Raw genomic sequence first — 25021 nt, forward strand, 5'->3', positions numbered from 1 at the left:
TTTAACGCACTTCAATAATTCCGGCGAGAAAGTTGAATGGAAAATATTCTCGGAAATACTTTATTACGCACCGGCAAATATTTTTATATACAAGACGTCGTCGTCATTGTGATTAACCGACTCGCGCTGGGTCGACGAGCGTTGTCGATTCACTTTGGGAGATGAAAGATATCTCACGTCGTTGTTCCGTGGATCGCTCCACGGCGATGAAAGACGGGGTAAGGAATGACGCTCTCGAGGCTTTACATCCACGCGCACGGTTGCTCGGTTAACACCCGTCGGGCGCGATTCCTCGACTTCCATCTACGTCCCGGATTATAATGCATTAGCGTGATGAGCGGCGAGCAGATTCGCCAGATTTGACGCCGCGGCGAAATTGCCGCCGAGTACTTCCGCCCGACGGGCGTAAACGCACGGTTCCAAAATTTTCCCGCGTTTAAAGCGGTTGCACGCCGCCGAATCTAAAGCCCTATCTACATAAGACGCAGAAAGCAAGTCGCAAGCACACGCACAGTCTACATGTCAATCTAACAAAGAAGTTAGGTTGACATGTAGACTGTGCGTGTGTCTTGCGACTCGCGTTCTGCGTCTTATGTAGATAGGCCTTAACTCGTGCTCAGCAAGTGTGCCAGTTGTTTGACGCGCGCGCCGCGAGTTTCCGTCACCGCAGCGACTGCTTGTTAACCAAATAAGCTAATAGACGTAAATATATTAACCGCGCGGAGTTGTCAAACTGATTCAGAGATGCGAATTTCTAAATGGATGTAATATGCGAATATGTTCGTACCATAGCATGATATACTACGCATATTCCATAATATTTATTTTATATACGTAAGTATTAATAAAATCTCTTACAATATTTTTTCCGTTATAATTTATTTATTGTATATTTATCATTTGTAAAAAATAGCTGCGAGTAAGAAATATTTTCTTCAATAACAAGGCTCGATATTTTATGCAATTACAAGAAATGTGATATTCTTAAAGTTAACATCAGGCAATTAATCATTAAGATGCAATTTTCTTATTGCTATGTTAAAGATAACGCATTTAGTTACACTAAACTTTGAATATATAATTCATAATTTTGAATTTAATTAAATACTGTGTGTTCTACGGTATATTAGCTAAAGTAATCTTAAATTGGTAACTAATTTGTAGATTTATTTTTGAACTACTCTAAGTAAATAAAAATTATCATGCGAAAAATTATAAACATTTTAACGGGTTGCATCCATTCGAAAAATCTTAAAAAAGAATCGTGGATTAATCGAGCAATGGTGAGTCAAACGAGAGACAGAGAGTAGAGACGAAAACGATAGAACAATAGACTTTAACGGAGCTATGACAATTAAGATAAAAGTTTTCAGATTTTCCCTTTCGTGGAAGTAGGAATCGATACTTTCCTCGTTTAGATGAAAGTCTTGCGTCCAACCTCTTTTCCCCGTCCCAATCTTATCGCGTCCCGCTCGTAATTAAGAAAGTCTTCGAAGGAGTTGCCAAAGTCTAGAACGATCTTTCTTCATCGCGAGCTTTTCCTCTGTCAGATGGCGTAAAAAGATCGAAGGTAACAAACGACAATCACGAATCGCTTAAACTCGTCCCAAACCCTTTCCGCCAAAAATCGTTCTGCATGATTAACGTTCAATTAACGATCGATTTTTTTCCGGCCATATCTTATATGTAACTATTTTTTTAAATAAGAAAATTTTAGTTGATATTCAAATATAATATCACGTCATATGTACTCCCATAAAACACAAAGCAAAAATAATAATTTCGTGACAATACTTGTCAAAAAACATGGGGATTTTTAATTCAATAATAGTACTATCTTGTTAAAAATAAATTTAAAAAAATTAACATATACATATATGTCAAAGAGAGATGATATATACATATAATGAAGAAAAAGAAAGATATCTCTTAATTTATAAAATAAAACAAGAATAATTTCTATGCTAGGACGACCTTGTATCATAATTTAATATGTTAAATATAGCGATGCAACGCGGCGAATATTAAAAAATATATATGTTATCAAACACCAAAAAACAATAAAGTTTTTCTGAAAGAGTCATCAGCAAATCGTCGGCTTCATCGTAGCGCGATTTTCAATTTCAACGCATTCGCCATAGAAAATAGGAAACAAGCGTACCTATTGGATGCGGGTTTACTCAGGAGATAGACCGTTAGTACATATACCTACACGTAGCACCTCGATTAAATTGACTCGGGCCAACCACTACCTGCATCGACGAAATATAGCCTAATATCGAGGCCGGCATCGAGGGATGCTGGATATATTCTCCGGTAGACATGGCCGTATCGACGATTGGTAGCGTTGCGTATGCTATTTCGTAATTCATGAATGGAGTACGCAGCTTTGCGCAAAAGCTCACTAAGTTTATGCATAATACACGAAAAATCGCACGCGTTTCAATAATACGAGCATGAAATCATTGTTGCATTTAAATTTAAACACAAATCAATGATGATGTGCATTTAATTTCAGCATTGTCGCGTGGAAACAATTTTTGCATGTTTATAATCGTTATTATTTATAAATCATGCATAATTTAACACATAATTGTTAATGAAATAATCGTATTTATAATATTTATAACAATGCATTTTTTTAAATTTTGGACGATTAATTTGATCATATGCTTTTAAAAGAATTGATGTACTCCACTTAAATTTTTCTATTTATCGAATGTATTTAAATATCTGAGTAAAACTTTATGAAAAGACAATATTTTAATGGCTTTTATCTTCCGATTGATCTGTTAATTTTTCAACTTTTTCCTACAATTCTTTTTATTTTTTGAATTTCAATTTGCTGTAGCTCTGAGGAGAAACGATAATATACATATCAATGCATAAAACTACAGAATAACAATAGAAAAATAAACAAATAGATTTGTGTTTTCTGTTCTCTTCCTTTAGAGGAAAAAACCATCATACGCAGTGATACGCATTGTATAGACAATCTAGTAAAAACAACCTTTAAAAATGCCCGTCTTTTACATACAATTCTGTACGCGACAAAAGAGAAGTCATTTACAGCGCAGCTGCTACAAATCGCAAACGATTACGTGTTCGGATCGAGTCGTGATATAGAGGATCGGTGGATCTACGTTGCCCAGTTGAAATAGGTTACAATCGTAGGAGAGCACCGATGTTCTGTCCGACACTGAATTGTGATGCCGTTTGATATCGCAATGCTGAGTTCCGGCACGTTCTTCGTACAAAACGTTATTTCGTACGTGGGAAGTTCCGACTATAAAACTGCCACGATATCTCAGAATAGGAAACAGGTCTCTTCCCGTTGGACAGGAAACTGTTGAACCCCAATTTGCTCTGCGCGAATACTACATCTGTCGGCTTGCAATTGTTAGGTAATTTTGTCAAATTTCAAAAACAATAAATTGTATTTTTTAATGTCTACTTGCTGTCTAAATTCTCATAAAATTCTTAAATTGAATTTAATCAAGTTTTAAAATTGAGACATAATAAATATAAACTTTTGTGACATTTTAAGACAATGAATTGATCGGCCAAATAGAATGACAATTTTTTGTCAGGAGCAAAAACATTTCGATAATTACTGAAAGCATAATGAATCGACTCGAACAAAATTGGGAGCGGATATATTGGAAGCCGATGATTGCATTTATTACCATTTATTGCTAAACCAGTAAAATGCGTTAAATTTCGATACGAAATACGACATACAAGAACCATGCTTGTTTCATTCTAAATTATTCAGAATTTTACATTTGCTATTTTTATCACTGGATAAAAACGCAATTTTACAGAATTAAAAAAGGCGAGTTAAAAAATGTTCCAGCGCTAATCGAAGAACGAGAATGCTTTGGAAAAAGATTTCACGTATATTCGAATTTACGAATATACAGAGAAACAGTTCAATAACGATTGAAACGTACTGAATTCTGAAATTAAGAATAATCGAATTTCAGGCAACGCGTGATAAAACCTGGGGTTGAATAAATAATCATTATTTATTATTATCGTGTTTCATATTCATGAATATTAATATTTATATATTCGATAAATTTCGGGAAAGTGTGTATCAGTAATATATATGCCTTATTAATAATATCATTAGGTCGGAAATATTAATCTCACGGGACACGAATTCTTTTCCTAAATATAAGATATAAAATTATGAAGCTATTTAACGTTAAAAGTTTTAAATAAAAAATAAAAAAATTTAAGAATATTATTAAATATTGAAAACTTATTTTTCAAAACCGTAGAAACTTGATTTGACATTTGATTATTGTAATACTTAATGCTAAAGGATAAGATTTTGTCAAATAAATGAATACAATTTGACCATTGATATCTACATCTTACGATACGTTCTGTACAATAATATGCATTGCCATTCGAAAATTGAAAGGCTGTTGTGGCATCACGTCGGTTCTCACTCGCGTCGCGAGCGTCACTTTGCGTCTATGCATCTCTCGACGCGGTTCGCTGGATCGCAACGAGGGATTTCAAAATTTTAATTTGCGTATCTACAAGCAAGAGCCGGCAAACGTGTGCGTTAAACAAACGTGGACACAACCGCGCAAAACGACGATGAGAGCGGCGGCGAAAAGGACGGAGTAACGATGCTGCGTTACGCGCGACGGATTACAGTCGGATACGCAGAGAAACGCTCCGCGTAACGAGGTGTGTAGACGCAGAATTTGTTATCCGTATACGTCTGGTACATACACCCCGGCCGATATTTCACCCGATAAGCATGCAGGATAGCGACGTGGTTGACGGTGGCAAAGAGGGTGGTCGGAAACACCACCGACCAAGGGGGAAGCTGGAAAGCAGATCGGATTCACCCGTTATTGCTCCTTTGAATCGGAATACCGCGGCGATTCGTTCTCATCCCTCTTCCCCTTTCCCGCGTTCTCTCCTCCTCTTTCTCTCTCTAGTTGTTCTTTTCGTTCTTTATCAGAGAGCGAGAGGAAAAACCTTTTTCTCTTTCTTCCTCTCCTTTCCTCATACGCTGCCTGGAACGTACGCCGTCTGTAAATCTAGACGCGAATGCGTCTCTGTCCGGATTACAAATCGAAAGCGGTTTAGCTACTTGCCTTTCATAAAGAGAAACGAACACGTACGCATAGACATACGTCCAATCTCGGTCTACCTTGGCGCTCCTGCGCGTGCTCTCCCGTTACCTCAGCGGAACGCTTCCTCCACCATCAGCGGGCCCCCGCGCGTTCGTCTTTTACATGCGCGTAGCAGCCGCGACTCGATTACACGGGAGAAATAAATCGAGTTCTACGTGAACGAACTTGACAATTCTGAAAAAACTCCGCCAGTAACCGCGGCTCGTAAAACAGACTTGTGGAATGTTAAGAAGACGCGCGCGCTCGGGAGAAGAAGTGCTCATTATGTACATATTCAGAAATTCCTGGCGTTCCCGCATGCTATCGTGACACGTGTTATATCGTTACGAGGTATCGGGCATACGCTTTAAAATTCCTAATGACTGGCGAGGTAATAGCCAGTCGTAAACGGTTAATTATTATTTTACATCTCAAAACCCGTATACATAAATTGTTTTATTCATGCTTACCGATCAATCTACAATATTCCCTCATAAAGAAAGAAGCAATTATAAATCAAAGCAACATATATTATTATTTTATCTGATAATATCGAAATTATATGTGATAGCTAATATATCTCACACAATTATTATAGGTATACTATTTACAAAAATTTACTATTATATCTTTTAAATGTATGTTTAATGTTTATACCATATTATATTTATAAAGTCGCTCCGTTTGACATTTTACACCCAGAGAAAAGATTTATTCAGAACAAATAAAATTTTGTTCAGACTAATAAATTCTTTTATTTATATATCGGCCTAATAGCATTTTATTAATTTCAAGCTTATTTATTTATTTGGCTACATGTTTGTTGCTATAAATAAATATTTTATTAGATACTAAGTTCACATATTTAATGTCAACTTAATGACTTTCTTAGTATCTAATAAAATATTTATTTGTAGCAACAATATTTCTTTAAATAAAATATATTTTTAAATAAAATATATATTTGATTTATATATATATATATATATATATATATATATATATATAGGCCTATTGCTTTCTGATTTTATGCAAAAATTAAATAAATCATAAAATTGCTTAAAATTTGTTTATTTTAATTAAAACTAAAAAAAAATACAATTTTTTAAATAAACAAAGTATAAAATATACATAATATATGTATATATGGTATAAAAGTATGCAATCTTGGCAATAATTGTAACGGTCTTTAAATGCGCAAAAGTACATTTTTTAAATATTGCTTTATACGATAATTCGCAACCTGTTTATTGTTTAAAAAATCATTTTAGTTTTATTTTATAAAATATGTAAAATATTATTAGAAAAAGTCACACACATGAGATTCTCATTCAACAGTGAATTCTGCGTAAAAAAATATAGGAAAAAGGTTATTCACGGTCTCAACTACTACGTCGAAGCACAAAAACATAAAATAAAAATGCTTAAAAACGTATAATATATTTATATACATACTAGAAAGTCCCTCAAATTAATAATGTTCGAGTGTTGTTTTAAACTAAACAAGTTTATAAGAGCTATTTATTTTCTTGAAAATTCTAATGTACTTATTCTTAACAGGTTAACACGAGCCTTTATCGTCGATAAAGTTATATAATCTTAAGACTTTGTACTGGCATTTAATGTATATCCACGCCCTTGATAAAAAATATAGTCAAAATTGCGTATACACTTGTAGTGTCGCATTAAAGCTCGCTGATAAGACTTGTAACACACGTTGGCACTTTTTCCTTTTGTAAATATATTTTGTAAAAATACCTCTGAATAAACATCCATGTATTATACGCTTCGGGTGGATATACTATAGGTTCATAACGTGTATGACTTTGAAACACGTATCTACTGCTCCTAATACGCTACTCAGTTTGTACTCTACGTTCTCGAATCATACGTAGAAATCCTTCGCCGTCTGTAATGTTTCTCCTACTATGATCACACACGGTTGAATCGGTCGCATGAGTTTTTCATATTTCTTTTTCCTCTGTTCCAGAAAGATTTGCTTGCTTACGGAATCCTTAAAAGGCAAGAAATTGATAATATTAGAATCTATCTGATATTATTAAAATAAACAATTGTTTATTAATTGATAATGTTATACTTACTTTGACGTATAGAACAAACGTTTCTTGAGCTTCTGCTATTGTTGGTTTCCACGATCCTTTACCCTTTTCTCGGATTATCGTAACAAGTACATTGCAATAATGTTTTTGCCATCTGGTACATAAGCCATTACGTAATTTATGTAAAAAAATATTATTGTACACAATGTATTAATTACCTTCTGATATCACTGAAGGAAGGGTATTCAGAATCTGGTGTGCAATCGAGTGCTTGTCTTTATTTGAACGCTCTCTTATAATATCAATGAGCTTATCTCTGCAGCTAGGCCAGCCGTTCAGAAGATTGAGTCCTTTCTCCGGAAACAGAACAGTGAAATCAATCGAAATCTGTAAAGAAAGGATCATTTGAAGAACGCAATTTTACAACACAATGACAACATTTTACAAATCATACAAATATTTCAAAATTTAATTATCCATTTAGTCGAATGCAATACAGTTTATTTGTTCAAGTTAAATGTATAGTAAATTCCAAACCTTATTTATATGTTTTATTTCAGTAGAATGCGTTTTATCTCAACAACTTTAGATTTACTGAAAATTTACTTTAATTCGCCATAATTATTTCTCTCGCTTCATCTCATTCAATTTTTCAATTTTTTTTGTAAATTCTATCCATCTTATGTCAATAAAGTATGCAAAATATATTTGGAGAATATCATACCAAAGAGCAGTATCCTACTGGATGTTTGAATAATGGCCATTCCGTCAGAATAGTAATTATTGAGAGATCTTTGCGCTTGGTAAACTGGGCAATCCGATTTGGTGCTGTTTTCGCCCAGCGTTCCAATACTTCTGTCCATGGTTCTGTATAGCTTTTAAGCCACACTTGCGATTGTGAAGAGTGAGGTTAACCAAAGGATAGAGTTATCCAACGGTGAAGAAATTGGCCCTAAGCGAAAGAAGAAGGACCGACATACATTTTTTACTATAAACGATTAATAATCCATTATGATAGAATAACTGTAAAAGTTATTCTTAGTGAAAGGTGATAATAGGGCGCCGGTCATTCGTCACATCTCACATATATAAGTTTCGTGCATTTTAGAATTTAGAATATACTTACTTGTGAAAATTTCTATGTAGCTCTCCAAGCCTGAATTTTGTAAGAATGTCACCATCTCATGATCCATCTTCATTGTTACAATAATTTTCGACAAAACGCACTGCACACTGCACACGTCTATACAGGACGAGAAACAAAATAAGTGACGGGCGCGCGCGACGCAGCCAGCTACATCTATTAGCAAGCGCAACTTAATTTTATTTATTTGACCAAAAGAAATATTTATTTACATTTTTAATTTTGAATATTGCGTTTATTCAGACCAAAAGAATATTTCTTTATATGGCACAGCTATACATAAATAAAATTATTTAGTTGCACCAAGTAGCTCTCATAGTCACAATCTAATAAAAATTTTGTTCGCACAAATAAAATTATATTATATTCAAATAAATAATGTTCTAATGTACTTATTTATTTGAATGTAATAAATCATTTCTCTGGGTGTAGAAAAGTAGAAGATTTTCTGCTTTTGTTTTACCACATTTGACTATATCTATTGCGTTTAAATCTGAGCTATTGTAAATTTTTGTAACGGCACATTAATTTTACTACTCATCGACTTACATCTTTTTCTCTATAATGAATCTGCATTTCATTGGCGAACACACCAGTCACGTTTTTCGAGGTATGAAAAGTGAACCGCATCTTGAGCCAGCGCGAATCAGCATTCGCTGTAAAGTGTAATATAAACGAGCCGAGAGTCTAATTCGCGACGGATACCGCGAAGTCATTCGCGGTGCGAATAAAGTCGAACGGTGTATAAGATACGGAGAGATGGAAAGCGGGAACGCAAAGATATAAAAAAAAAGCGAAAAGAATTATCGAAGGAATAAGGAGGGAATATCTCCAGGCGGCAAAAGGAAGAAGTGGATCAACGAGATAAGCCCTTGAGGGCGTAATCCTACGAAGCCGCGTGAAACAAAGCTCCCCGCGGTTCCGGAAGCAGCTGGTAACGTGACTCGAGTGATTCAGCGAAACCATAACACTACCTAACTCCTCGTCCGTGAGTCTGCAGTATAGAAGGGAGGAAGAGAGGCGTTTGATAATATGTGCATACTATGTGTTGTGTACTCACCGTGTACACGATGAGATATGAGAACATCAGAAGCGTAAAATAGCGCAAAGATCTGCACCGATCCGATATCGGAAGTGCTCTCAATGCCAAAGCGATACGTCGAGTCTTGGCTAATGCCTACAGAGATAAAGTTCGCAAACATCGATAAAGTTCTTTCTTCGATTGCCATTGTTGTTTTTCTCTTTCTCTTTCTCTCTCTACATTTTTTGTGTTTAGCCGCACGAAAGACCATTCGTATTTTTAAAAGAAGAGATTATTTGCGAGCATCACGCGAGCGAATACGCCGCGAGACGTGTGGCTAAAGTCGAAGCGAAATAACCATGGAGATGGAATATATCCTCGCGATGGAGTTGGAATCGGATCCCGGATAAATCCTTGAAGGTGCAATCTGACCGAGTGGCGGAACAAAACGCGGCGCACCTGCGGACTGAGAAACACCTTGGGTAACGTGACTCGGGTGCCTCGCGATGAAACCATAATATTATCCGACGCTCTTCATCTCGTTCATCCCTGCGCAATCACGTAAGGACGAAGTGGAAAGAGACGTTTCCGGGATAGCCGGCGAAATCGGATCGCTGAAAGAGAAAGCGTTTCGGCAATCGCCGGACAGGAGGAAGGTCCGGCGGCCGTTAGGGGAGATGTCCGTTTCGCGGAACGAAGCGGATTACGCGTAAATCCTCAACTGGCGCACTCCGATCATTTATCGCCGATAAATCGCCGGGCGCGCCATTTAATTCCGTTAAAAATATATATGGTATACGTCTCGTGCCCGCCATACGTCATGTCATTTGTGTCAAATGGCAAAATCGTCCGTGCACATTTCACTTTGGATACTTCGCGTTTCGCGCATGAAGATATGATTTTGTTTTACGTGTAATATTCAAATATTAAAAAGCTAACTTTTATTTTATTTCTTTATATTTATATATAATGCGAACTTTTAATTGTATCTTTATAGAGATAAAAGTTAGATTTCTCTCACGATCTCTATGCAATTTTATTCGTTATAATTTAAGATCTGTCGCCTCAAACTCGAATTTATCATATTGGTAAACTATCACGAAGCAAGTTCGTCGAATGTCGCAGTTATCTTGTTTTCCTTTATTTCGTCAGCGATTTTGTGCCAATGCTATATGATCGCGAATAAATCCTCCGGGATGCAATCTGGTCAACCTGTGACAGTGGCTCGTATTCCGAACACACATTTATCAAAGATGTAACATCTAGCCCCATTTAATCTGTACAGTTGAAACGTCACATCTTTGATAAATGCGAGCTCTAGATACACGGATCTGGATACACAGCGCACTTCTACGATCTTGAAAGCGCAGCGGTAATAATTATGCGTCGATGAAAGCCAGCTGTCATTGCCTCCAACTTCAACATTTTCCTTGTTAGAGTCGGGCTATCAATTATTACTTACACAAATCTCTTTCTCAAATAATGTTTTCACAGGCATTTATTTATTATCTGTCATTTAAATATCAAATGTGTGCATTGAATTTTTCATCGAAAATTTCATTGCATCGTATGCACATGAATCGATAACGTTTACATCGCGTTTACTTTCGGTCAACGGAAGCGACCGTCATTGTCGTGCAACATCTCGTAAAACGTTGACCCAGCGTACAGGTCTCAAGTGGCGAATAAATCTGAAATAAAGATCCTCGAGAGTGCAAACTAGACAAATTGGCGGAGTAGAGCAGAGAGAGAGAGAGAGAGAGAGAGAGAGAGAGAGAGAGAGAGAAACAGAGAGAGAGACGTGCGCGCGAACGTAACGCGACTCAGGTACACCAATGAAACCATAATATTATCCCACGCTCTTCATCCCCATTCCCTCGAGGCGGCTCTACGCTTCATCCGCACAGGATGAGAGTGTATACTCGGTAAAACGTACGATGCACGCTGCCGCAACGCGGTATGCACATCCCGTGGATAAAGAGATCCGCATTAGAAGAGGCACGTTAAACGTTACTGCGCGTCCAAGAAGACGAAAAGTTCAGCCCCTCTCTGTCTCCTATCCTATCTTGTCTTGTCGGATTTAAAGCGTGGAGGCGGCAAAGCGTACGGCCTGCCCTGCAATATTGTCTCTAACTTAAGCCTTAGAAAATTGGCTCATTTATCTCGCTCGCGGAGACACTGGCCGATGCGATATCACACGCTTGGAACAACATTTTCGGAAAGAGGTAATGGCAACTTCCTCACGATTCTCTTCTTATTAAGCGCCTTGTCGCGGCGGATGACTATAAGATGCCTTAGAAAAGCAAGTCGCTTGTCGACGGGCTTTCAATTTTTATAATCAAAGAGCGCGATGCGAAAAAATCGGTCAATCGGTTTATTATATTGTCACGCTGGAATATTCCTTAATGACAAAATAAAATACAAAGCTGTTAAATAATATTTAACACTATCGCTGAAAAGACTATCTCCAAATTTACATAAAAAAGTATTTCATTACTTTTAAATCGAATATATATCCATGGCTCTCTCTGTAGAGAGCCGTTAGAACAAACGGTCGTTTTCGAAAAATTTCATAAACGAAATAAACGAGCTTCGGAAATTGATTTTGCGATATGCGTTTTTGCTTCAACGTTATTGTTATTAAAAAAAAAAATACAAATTGATCTTGAGCGCAATGTATTGCTTTGTTTCGATAATAACATGAGATAATTAATATATTTATTAATTACACGCGCCTCATATCGTTGTCATCCGCAAACATGATATACGATCGTAGTATCAATATTCATATGTCACGCGAGGGCATTAAACTAGTAGCGAATTAGCGTACGTCATTATTCCCGTTAATTCCGTACCTGCTATATCTCCTCGCGAACGAACACATTTATCCGCGTCCGGAAATTCACGTCCGTCCCTCGCCGGGACTTGTCCGCGAGACGAGAACTTCCGTCAAAAATACAACCGACGAAATAATTCCCATGCAGCTATAACTTTTCGCACCGACGGCACTGGAATGGTGGGTTTTCTCTGCCCGGGAGAACTCACAAAGTGGATAATCGCATAAACGGAGAGCACTGAGAGAGCGGGGGAAAAAGGAAAAAGGTGTTCTCGCAAGGCTGCGAGAGGAAGGCCGTCAGTCAAGTGCGTAACGCAACGAGATATCTGATTCCGAGTTCGCGGACTCATTCTCGGAGTTCGAGAGCAAGCGGTGAGTTCGATCAGGCGTAAAGGATGGTTAAGGACAGGCGGACGAAAGGCAAGGCGAAGCGGGATGAGTTATCTCGGGGAGAGCTTTCAGCCTGCGCGCCGTAGACGTTTCAGCCGCCGCGCAATTTTCGTTTCGTGTTCTGAAAGTTTCTACAAGGTTTGCGTCTTGAACCCTTCTCCTTCTTTCCTTGGATCTCTATCAAAAGAATTTTCGTATTTTTACCGAAAGTCAATGCGGTTTGGAGAGTAGACTCTTACCAAATATTTTAAAGTATCAATATCATGAGAAAAACTAAAATTAATTTGTTTTAATATGTCCAACAATTAATTGTTACTTTTAATCGATTAATGATATGCTAGAAATACGATTATAATGTCACGAGGAAATTCAGACTTTTACTATACATAGATGTTTCATCTAAACGGAGAAGACGGGCGCCTAAACCAGCAGATAAATCGTCTATTCTCATTCGATTCACCCCTACTCGGCCAATCTCTACGGCCAAACGGTCTATTTTAATTGAATTTTCAGGAAAAAGGGATGGTCTGAATTGACGTCTACGAGAGAATTCGATGGGGGTGGGGAAGGGAGGGGGCAGGTTAGCTCTCGCGTTCGTATGTTCGTCCGTTCTCAATTGTAGCTCGCGGCTGAAACCACCAATAAAGTAATTCCAGTTAAAGGCAATCGCGCCAAAGGTACTTCACTTACTCGTCCTCTCGAAATGCCATTAAATGCCGAGGGTATCGGCCGTGAGAGCCAAATGTATTTGCGAAAAACGATATTCACGCTTTTCAATGACGTCAGAAATAGATGTGTGTTGAAGTAAAATTACTGTAAAATATACATCTATTGTAATTAAAAACTGCGCAGTCTTTCGGAACGCCTGATTCCTGGATTTAATGGAAGTAATCGTTGCAAAGCGGTATTTCAGCAAGTTTGTTATTTAAGCTTACTTTAGATAACAGAACCTTGCGTATCACAAGCTAATTACATTTTGAGGAACAGTTTCTATCGTAATTTGTCGCAAGAGATAAGAGAGGCGCATTACAGCAAATTGCAATTCCTTAGGTGCTTTCTTTTGATAGATAACATGATCTAACAAAGTGAAGCGAGCGTGTTACAAAAGACGATCGCTCGCGTTACAGCACGCGGTGTATCTCGCTTAAAAATGCATACTGAAAATTTAAAGTGAAACTGGCAACATCGTCGGCTTAAACAATGAGCCATTAAACGCGCGAGGCTATCCAGATAACTTTGTTCCGGTAGCATTATCCGCCTGTCAGCGAGAACGTGCGTACGTCATTGCGGGTGTACAATTTTAATTAACAGGAATGTGCTAATTAGTTCGTAAAGCCAATAGCCGTACGGCGTGCACAATGAGTCTCTTTTCACACGCTGTCATACCAATGTATTTTATCACGTAGTGACGAATGCGAAGAAACGCGATATTCGTAATCATTAGCCGGCATATTTACTTTAAAATTGTATTGAAAACCGATTTATTATCCAAGTATGTATTATTATTATATAGGGCATCAAGTTATATGAATGAACAAAAGTAACGAAAGTGCGAATCAATAAGTCGCGGTGTTGCAATGAAATTTTGAAATTAGTTTAAACGACACTACCCTCGAACTTTGACGAAGTAATCGTGAAATCAGCCATTAAATCGAATTAAAAAGAAGGGAAGCGCGGCTTAATGCAATTAGCAAGAAAGACTGGCACATAGGTAAAATCGGAGTAGAAAAGAAGAAGAGTGAGGAAAATAAACTGTTGACGAGAGGGGAAAACGAGGTCGAGACCTCATCACCATTAATGTTAATTAACGTCAATTGCAATCGATTATAAATACGGTTAAAATATGCAGTCTGTGTCCCACAGCATATAATGACCACAGATAATGACATTTACAAAAAACGTGGAAAATTATATTGGTTGAATCTTCTTCTCTTTCGCCTCTTTCTCCTGTTCGTCGTGGCATTCGACCTTTCACTTCCATGTAAACATTTTATCTGTTTCTTTCAAACAAAGTGCGGAATTGTATATACACAATTAAGACGAGAAACAGATTTATACTTTATATTTCACTTAAATAAAATAAAAATATTGCTGATTACATATATATAGATCAGAAAGAAAACGAATTAGAAGATAAATTAATATTACTTTCTTTTTTCGATATACGAGAAAACTCCATTATACACAGAATAATTTCTCAGTTATATCCAGTTAGTTCACTTTGGACGGTTATTTTTATTTTAAGAGTTTCTGCTTTATTAGCAATCAAAGTACTTGTACTTTCACTGCGTTTGCAATTCGATATTCCATTACTCTTTCTACTGTAATAACATATAACAACCCGACGTTACTAAGAGAGAAATTATCCCAGATGTACAGATTGTAAACATATCGTTATTTGACCAATTACTGTCATTGAAATAAAAAAAATTTTTAATAAATTTTATTGATGTACTCTCTAGCTCTAAAAACCAAAAAAACTAGTTCAAAATATTTAAAAAATATTATATTAAAATCTTAAAGCAGCTGCAGGGATTAATAAATTTTACTTTAGTATATTATAGTGCACATATATTCATTTTAATAATGCTAAATTTTAAATATACTCAAATTAATATCCACCGTTATTACAGTTTTTCTCGTTGTTTATTTTACTTCATCTTTCTTTCTCTTTCGCAAACGTGTTAAAAACATATTTGCAAATTTGAGGCCACTACGAAATAATATTGTACAAAATACAAAGTAGAAAAATTAACACAGTCTCGCATTTTTCAATTCCTATTTTTGAATTCGTACTCCTGTCTATACATTTAAAATTAAAATAACATTTGCAAAGCTTTGTTTATTAACACCATATTACAAGTTTTTCTCTATAAAACTGCTAAAAGTACGAATTAAACTTTACGTGAATTGATAATATTTGAAGCTATCTGAAGCTATAGTTTCTATGCAACTTTAAAAGCTAAAAAAAAGGTGAGTTAAATTTTTGTAAACTAATATTTATTGTAATTATAGACGTTATTGTTATCAAATTTTATAATATTGAAATATTCAAAAATATCGCTGCATGAAGTAAATTTATATATTAAATTGTTCATCGCGTGTAATGTTTCAAAATTATAATACGGCTCTAGGAGGTATTAGTGATTTTTATTATGTTTAGTAGGATTACGCTTGATAAATTATTTATCTCCTATTTTGCAGCCATGTCAATACTCTCTTTTTCGCATGTTGAACGTCAAATTATATCGAATAAACTCGTATTGTATTCAAATTCAACATCACGGTTACTATATAGATTCGGTGCTACGTATATAAATTGTCATCGCGCGTCGAGCATTTTTCTCGAGAAGAATTCTCTACTTTCGCACACTGATGATTTCTATAGAGGATTCCACGAATGGTAAACTAAGATATCGATGTACCGGTAAGGTCAGGAAACGAGATCTCATTCATTTTCCGATGTTTCGTATATATTGTAATCGAAATTGATTTGGGAATAGTCGTTACCAATATTTAAGTGAGCGATATATTGTGACAGGCTCTGTTATTTGAACGAATTGCCAATACGTGGATCTATATGCACATATATATTTCGATTCGTAATGCGAAATAAATTTTGCATTATGAATCCAAATGTGAAGAAAATTTAATTACACCTAAAGGAAGAAAGAAAATCGTTTGTGCTTTTACAATTGAGGATAATTATGACATCACTAACAACTATTAGTGGCGTTCATTGAAATTTTATGAAATCAATGGAAATCAAAATGCTGATATTGGAGATTCATTAAGCGGCTATTATTCTGTTACACAATTCCAATACGAATTTTTTACGATCAAATATATCTATTGAGAGGGCGTTGTGGCTCAAACACTATGAAAAATTTATTCGTACAAATTAAGCTGAAAGAGAGCGATGAACAAAATCGATTGCACGTAATTTAATAGTAAACAAAATTCAGGTAATGTTATTGACAATTTGCAAAGGTGAAATGCGTGCAAATGTATCATTGGATAACGATGTTCAGTCTCGTAACATTTTATTGTTGATAAGAAATTAAATCTTGAAAAGAACTCTATAATATATCGGTCATTCCTAATAAAGACCAGTTTATAATATATTTTATTATATAATTTAAAATATGTTTATATATATATATTTTACATATTTATTACATTTTTAAAATATATATAAACAATTTTTTATAAATAAAATTTGATGCATGAAGAATAATCGTACCCGCGGTTGCATTGTCCCACAAATGAGCAGTAACATTTTGTAACAATTATCTCGTCCATATTAATTCGCGTATTTTCTTAGGTGGTCTCTTTCACGCGTTGTCCAAAATTGCATTGCGGTGTGTGCGACACGTTTTCTTGTTCGCTTCTTTCTGCGGCTAAACGCGAACACGGCCGTTGCGGCGCGTTGAATACAAAACGTTTGGCGTTTACTCGGCGGACCCGGATCGTCGACGAACGAGGAAGTCCGCGAAAACCTGTGCGTGCCGCAGGGCCGTTAGTGGAGGCACTGCTTTCGCTTCCGTACACATCGATACACAGACAATCACCCCAGGGGCGATGGTAATTCTAGGATAATTCCAATTTCGAGTGGTAATTTTGTTGCGCAATTCGTGTCGAGGAAGGAATACGATATCACGAGAATCGGCCGTATCGCCGCGACGCAGACAGCTGTGCCGCGATGGTCGATCGACATGCGAGACGGTCGCTTGTCCTCTTAATAACAGGACAAGGCACTTGATATCCTATGCTCCAGGCTACAATCCTTCGGTCAAAAACTTATTCGATAGTGTGCTGTTTTAAAGTAAAAACCTTGTACGATTATTAAGTCGATAAATAATGTAAGAAGAAAAAATTTCCGCAAATTTGGAGATATCGATCTATTTCTAATTTTATTATATTTTTCAGTCTTTTTTTTCTACCCCTATATATATTTCATATATAATTCTTTAAGATTTGGTTGATTAGACTCAGCTTTATACGTGATCAAAGGTCCCTAATTTTTAGAAAAATATTTGTAATAGCTTTAACTTCTGTAAATTTTAAGATATCGATCGGTTTATTTTTAATTTTGTTATATTCTTCAGTCTTTTCTACCCCTATTTCATATATAATTCGTTAAGATTTGGTTAATCAGTTCTGGAGTTATAGAAATTTCGGGAAATTTGGCACAGACATACACACATCCCGCCGTTTTTTAAAATAGCGATTTTTCGACGTTTTAAAACATTCTGAACACATTGGCAAAAGCAACTAAAAACAAATTTTTTTACGAAAACAAAACTTCCTCTATGAGGAAGCAAAAAACAAATATTTTACGCACAGGAAGTAAAACGAGCAAGTTATATAGAAAGTTATATATGAAAATACGGCAAAAATTATAAGGAAAGAAACAACTGATGCACTATTTGTGAATAATTTGAGATATTTATTAGTCATACCTATATTTTAGAATAACATTTTTATAGTAATTTATTATTTAAGTTTCACTACGTCAACGTATATATACCATGTATTTCATTAATTTTTACGACAAATTCGTGTCTTAATCAGCCAGACAAATTAAATATCGCACCCGTCAATTAAATTACTCCAAAGATACATATAAGTGTAACGGTGCAAAGTTCGTAATAGGGGCCATGGCGTAATCAACACTCTCCATTTACGTCGACTTTTCATCATCTCCGTTTCTCGTTCCTTAAAAAATGTAACAATTAAGCTACACTTCTCGTTAAAACCACGTGCGTAGGTACGTAAACGCAAGCACGTAAGTACCGCACGGAAATACCAATTTATTCAGGTGAAGATAATGTGAAGAGGAGAGAAAAGGAGCATGGGACCAGGAATGCGCACAATGCAACATCCTGCAAAAAGCGAAGAAAAAGACAAAGCTCTCGTTTAATCAAGAAACAGATGCTAGACGGGAGTGTCGCGCGGGAAAAGTCGAGTAATGAAGTCGCGTATGCATGTGTAAATGCGGTAAAAGCAGTGAGTGTAAGTCGCTCAATGAATCGACTTCTCCTTTTCTCCTCGAGCATCGCGCGAGTCTTTCATGGTCTTTTCATAGCATGTAAAACGGCGTCGCTGTCTAGTAGAATGTGCATGAGTAACGCGTTCTTTGGCACAATTGGGTAAGTTGATAATTAGCGAAATAATGAAGCGCAAATTTAAAACATTGTAAACTTAGAAAAAGACTCACGTCGAAAAACCAATACTCTATTACAGATACTTAACACTTATATGAGATTCTTGATGGATATGTGTAAAGCCCCTTGCATAATAGGCGATAGCGATAACGATAGCGACAAAGTTGCCAACAAAGGTATAGTTTTCGCTATCGCTATCGCCTATTGTGCAAAGAGCTTTACACTAGATGTCTCTGAAGTGATATAAAAAACTAGCAAAAAACAGTAATCTAAATATTCATCTGTATAGTCTAACATAAATACCTTAAAATAGTGCAATATTAATTTCCTCAAGACGTTTCTAAATTTCCATTGAATTTATTATAATCTTTTAAAAAATCTGGACATCTTTCTTAAGAAGAAAAATAAGAATATAATAGAAGTAATCGAACATTGTATAGTCTATTGTGTAGGTATTTCTAAAGCTAAAAATTCTATGTAATATTTTCGACATATGAGTATCGATATTCTGAGTATCGATAAAAGTAACTAACATGAAGAATAAAGTATCGAACCCCGAAAGTAGTCAGTATCGGAAGTAAACTATCCCCAGCCGCGACGACGGCGGCGCCAGCTCTTTCTTCATCCAAGCAAAAATTCCATCCGTGCACACTTGATCGCTAGATTGTCAGTAGGTGTGTATGTACAAGCGTGCCTTAATCACTAGCCTGATTTACGGCCCGCGATCATGCGAGGCGATCGAACAAGAGCGCGCGTGTCTCGTGTGAGTATACCCCACGGCGCTTCATTTTTCAATGAGGTTTATTACAACGAACGGTGCCGTTCTCTTAATCTTCCGAAGAAAAAGAAGCAAGACAGAGTCAAGAGGATTATCTAATAACGAATCGTGGCTTGCGATTTCTCGATCTTCCTGATTTGAATACCGCAATTCCTGATGTCTTTAAAAAAATATTTCGATATATGTAATATACTTTAACATATACTGCAATATCTGCAACTCATTTTCCGCCTAGCATAAACTATTATAAATTCTTTATTCAATCTTCATGTAATAGTATAAATATACTGTAATTTAATTGAATTACATATCGGAACGCATTCTCAGAACAATCGAATTAATGCGGCTAACTCGTCCTTTCGGTTATACGAACTTGTATTAGCGTGACTTACGGAAAAAGGGGTTATCTCGAGAGACACGACAGAAAGGGCAATAACAATGGTACCTTAAAATGACCGCCCCCTTTAAATGACCGCTGGCCTGTGGCGAGGTTATCCACGCACAAAGATTCACGAACAAGAAGAGGAAAGCCAGTTGCATCCCTATTTGCAAAGTCCGGCACGGTCCGGACCACCCGTTTCAACGCATCGTTGGCCGCTATGAGCCACCCTCGCGCAGAGACTATAAACAAAACTAGGAACGATATACACGACTCTCGGCCTCGTCCTCCTCCTGTCACGTATCTTTCTCCCAGTCGCCAGTTCGGGTACGAGTCGTTGTAAAGCGGAAACTGGAAACAAAAAAAAAAGAAGCACAGGAGTTCGTACCACTTCAAGTAACGTGGTTCTGTCCCTATCGTTTGCTCTTTACTACTCCACCGTCCCGTTGCTTGTATCTGTTCTCTTTCCTTTCTGTTTTCTCTCCATGTTTACCTACCATTCTCTTTTTCTCTCTCTCTCTTTCTATACTCGTAATTCTCTATAGCTCGCCCGAAAACAAGAAATGTATGCTAAACTTATGCGGCTCTCGCGATAAATTTGCATACCAGATACTAGGTATTCGTAGCCGTGGAATAAAGAAAGCTGCGCAACCACGATAACGCCAGACCATAGGTAAGATACGTTACGTCGGCTGCTACACGGACGCACATACGTATACAATTACAAACGACTGATCCCGCGACGTCGAACGTATAGACTTCTGTTTCAGCACGTCGTTTCTTCTCCGCTTCGTCAGATTCTATTCGCCAGCCGTTTAAGGCTCCCCCGCGTCAAAGGATCAGTATCGACGTCGTTCAGAGATACATCCTCTCTATGACCTCTCTTTCTGTAACGCGTCTCAAAAGCGCACTCGTACGAATGAAGATACTTGTCGGAATAGTGCACAATAGTGCTCGTCCGGTGAAATACTGCCACGCTGCTACGTTGCAGCTACCAGGATTCGGGAAACTTTACTGAATAAAGATTTCCTCTGAACGAATGAGCGCGTCAAGAAACGTTACACCCAAGTGCAGCGGCATCTAAAGGCCCCGCAATTGATGTAAACAGAAATTTCTTGGTAACAACGTCCGCGAATAAAAGTATATTTATAACTTGAAAAAAAAATTACAAAAAAACTGTTTAAAAAAATTGATGCGAATGAAAAGAGAGCTCTAGTTAGCATTGAAGTGCTATAATTATAAAGTTCTTTATTCCATCGCTTACAGTTTATGAAAATTTAACGAGAATATTCCAAAAATCAACAAATAACAATATACGTAGAAAATTTCAGGTATATAAGCTCAACAATATTAACGGAAAAAGGTGTTAATTTGAAAAGCACCTGAAGCAAGGTACTCGAGTAAATGGGGTTACACGGGTGTGTATATACGTCGACGATTTCTATGGTTTGAGAGTAGGTATTTCACCACTGTGTAACACTGGCGATGTTGCGAAGCAAAAGTTGGCAGGATTTATGAGGCCGGAAAGCGGTACGCGTACCGTGTTCCAGTAGAAATCGGAATGAAAAGTTTCCTGGGTTTTCCGACCTCCTTCGATATTTCCGCTAACCACCTGAAGCCGGCCATAAAAATGGGTAGCGAGATTCCGTCAGTAATAAATTACACGTGAAAGAATTATTCCGACTTATCACACAAGTCTTACAATAACATCAAAGAATTTATCTCGTGAATTTGCCATGTAAGCAGATAATCCATATGTTTAAGATCAAAGAATGTGCGCATTGAAGCTCTAAATTCAGTGTATGCCGTCAAACGAAAAACGCGTGGAAGATTAGTTATTCACTCTTATTACGATTGTTTCACTATATACCCCCCTTCGTAATAAATAAATCTGAAAAATCAAAAACTTTCTCGACAGCGCTTAAACACTTTCGCGTATTATCGTGCCGTTGCGGCAATTCATATATATAGTAAAAAGTTCAAGAGAAATAAATAGAATATAAATCATGTCTCATACACATACCAGACAAGTGCAAACGTCACGAACGCTTAACATTTATTACATCACTGCAAATTTTGCGCCCCATTTATCACGAGCAGAAAGGCTGCCGCAGTTTCAACGTCGGAATATCGCGGTACGCGTGTGCGTGCGTGCATGCATAAATGAAATTCGATTCGTATTTATCTCATTTATGTCGTTTCACTCGCAACAAAAAATCAGGAATAATAGGTAACTCCGTGCGCGCTCGGCTATTCGGCGATCGTTTTCTACTTTTTTTTTTTTTTCGAGTTTCGTCGGTATCGGACTGATACGACAACGCGCGTATTTCCGCAGTTAAAAAGAACCGCCATGAGGGGAACATTTTATGAGTGCGATACTGCTTCGTTAGTATCATCCACCGTAGATATCGGTGACTGTCATGTGCGGTCGGTTGCAGGGGAAGTTCGATACCGTGCGGAATATACGATAATGGCGCACGGAACAAGCAGCAGCGAGCGTAAGCGAGTAGATTGGGCGAGTCCTTTCTCTCGCGAGTATCCGATTGTCACCAAGTTTTGCTGTTATTTCGTCAATGGCCGCATTACGTCGGGTCGATAGCGCATTGACTATCGCGGTTGGTATAGCGCGACTACTTAGATTGCAATTTAATAGCTTGCTGATCGCACCTGAGCCATACCTTTACACTTAAAACAAAAACTTTATTGCATTCACTTCCTATAAACGTAGTTGTGGGACAACATGTACCACCAAGAATTTTCTATTACATTAAAATGTAAATTATATTTGATTAATTTGATAAATATATATCCAGGAAATTTCAATAATTTTTCAAAATTTACCAATCTGCTTGTTGATTTTTATCACGTTGTTTGTAAAATGTCTTGTATATTTTAAAAGTTCCTTGGTTGCCAAATTGTCCCAAGTATATGTAATGAATTTAAGGATAAAATATAACAAAAAATTCTCTCCGTGGACCGTTAATAATACATTAATCACTAACGATCCATGCCCGTCGGGCTTTCCAAGGGATAACTGTTTTATGGAAACGTGTGATAACGTTGAATATTGGTCGCGTTGCCGCGTCGTGACGATTAGTACGTTAATTAATGCAATAATACGGATTTTCGAGCGGGCCGAACATGCAGTTCGTTCATGCGAAAGTAGAAAATCAAAAATCTGCTGTACAAACGAAGAGACGGATAGAGACCGGCCCAACAAAAACGAGAATGAAAGCTGAACGCAAAAAAAATAGAAGAAGGGTTAAAGCCACGCTCGACGGGGATTGTATTGACATAAAAGATTATAGTTAACATTTCAGCCGTCGATACATCGCCGATGAGTCAAGTACGCCGCGGCGGATTGCCTAGGATCAGACCGGAGAAGAAAGGGACAAAAAATCGGAGACGAGGAGAACGAGACAGAGATACGGAAGAGAGGTGGTCTCGACTGTATGGTTATTACCATCAATAATGGCAATTTGGTTTGCAAATGGCTCGAAACGCCAGGCAGAACCGTTCCTACCTACAATTTCCCTCCGTTTTGCGGCAGGAAAGCACTCGCCCTCTCTCGTGCAGTCAGCCACATTGAAATGCCTTGAGTCAACATTTGCCTACGCTCGCGCAAATTGATTTTATTTAAATCCCAAGTACGAGGGTAGAAAGGCGTCTTTGGCCAGGCACTTAATTGCATTATCGCGAATCTTTAATCGTAACGATCGGACATTGGATATCGGCTGCATCGACCGCACCGGCAAATTGGCAGTCCGTCCGCAGATCAAACTTTGAGATATAACCACCGCGATGTGTGGTCATGTTTCTTTCATAACGCTTGGCTTTTCACCAATAGTAGGCCGCCGTCATGTACAGAAGAACTTTATACATTTTTCTTATCCTACTTTCAACTTTTTTCTTTATATGTGCAATATATATGTAAAAGATATATATATTATTAGAATTGGGGATACGTGTAATGTTATATAACGCATAGTGCTATAACCTGTCTTCTTATTTTCAAGTGCTATTCTTATTTCTAATCTAAATCGGATGTAGTATTAGATTTCATAACGCATAAATCGTTATTAGACACATTCATGAATTGATCATATGGATAATTTTATGTTGTACGTTCGTATCAGAAAAATCTCCCTCCTTTTACTTTCGAGTTTCTTTCTTAACTTTTCGTGTAGTTCAAAGTCGAGCTTGACGTAAAAAGTAACATAAAAGTCAACATAAAACATCGCGTTTTACAACGATCTTTTATATGCATTATGCGAGAGTACTTGGAAAAAAGAACTACATACACGCACATATCCCATCGATCCCGGCCCTCCACCCGTTAATCCCGACCGTCTTGTCACACATATCATATACTTTTGTTAGTACAAAAAGTATTCGTTTATATTCCAAATATTCGCATCAGCATGTGCGCTGCATAATATACAGAAATATCAATATGTTGAAAATAAGCGATATATGGATGACTATATCGATAGACGGACAGAATAGCGACGGAGAAGTAACTGAAAAAAGAAAAGGTGAGATTATATTTCGTGGACGCTCATAGGTAGTTTCGGCTTAACGAATCTCCGGAAGCGGGCTCACCGCCGTCCCAATTTCTCGAACGGTCTCGAAAGGATACTCACCCGATTCAGGAGCTTAATAAGGTTAAGAGGCGGATGGGGCATAGAGAAGCGTAAGTGCAAGGCACCGGCTCCGGAGTCGAGTTAATCTCACGTGTTGGGAATAAAGTTAGCGGCCAGGTTCCCGTTTACCCCACACGGAAGCTCAACCGAGCCATTTTCACTGGCTATTCGATCTCGCCACCCCCAACGACAGTGGCGTAAATAACTGTAGCCGTTTGACGACACCGCAAGAAACTTGGACAAGAAATTGACCCCGCCGTTCTGAAAAGCGCGATTATGAGCTCGCAATTACGAACCTTTCAACGCTGCACCAACTATCCTCCGTAAAAGATTCACAAGTGAGCGAATAAAACATTAATTAACATAAAAAACAAATATTCGTACGTAGATAACTTTGTGAGAAGAGTTTGCCACGCAAAGTTTTACAAAAGATAAGATATAAACTTTTTACGGTCAAATCGA

General features: G+C 37.2%; 1 long non-coding RNA gene across 3 annotated transcripts; it reads right to left on the minus strand.

Annotated features, from left to right (window-relative positions):
• Positions 1 to 6306: 6306 nt before the first annotated feature.
• On the minus strand, positions 6307 to 8776 carry LOC143905482 (uncharacterized). Of its 3 annotated transcripts, none has more exons than XR_013259209.1 (4): positions 8328 to 8776; positions 7420 to 8153; positions 7244 to 7355; positions 6307 to 7155 (listed from the first exon to the last, which is right to left on the minus strand). It is a non-coding gene; the product is annotated as an uncharacterized LOC143905482 (long non-coding RNA). The 3 variants fall into 3 exon arrangements; XR_013259208.1 differs by having other exon boundaries at positions 7420 to 7588; positions 7926 to 8776; XR_013259207.1 differs by having other exon boundaries at positions 7420 to 8776.
• Between the last annotated feature and the right edge of the window lie 16245 nt (positions 8777 to 25021).

This window comes from Temnothorax americanus, unplaced genomic scaffold, assembly GCF_048541705.1.
Source record: "Temnothorax americanus isolate GAGA-0224 unplaced genomic scaffold, ASM4854170v1 Scaffold62, whole genome shotgun sequence".
Classification (NCBI taxonomy): Eukaryota; Metazoa; Arthropoda; class Insecta; order Hymenoptera; family Formicidae; genus Temnothorax; species Temnothorax americanus.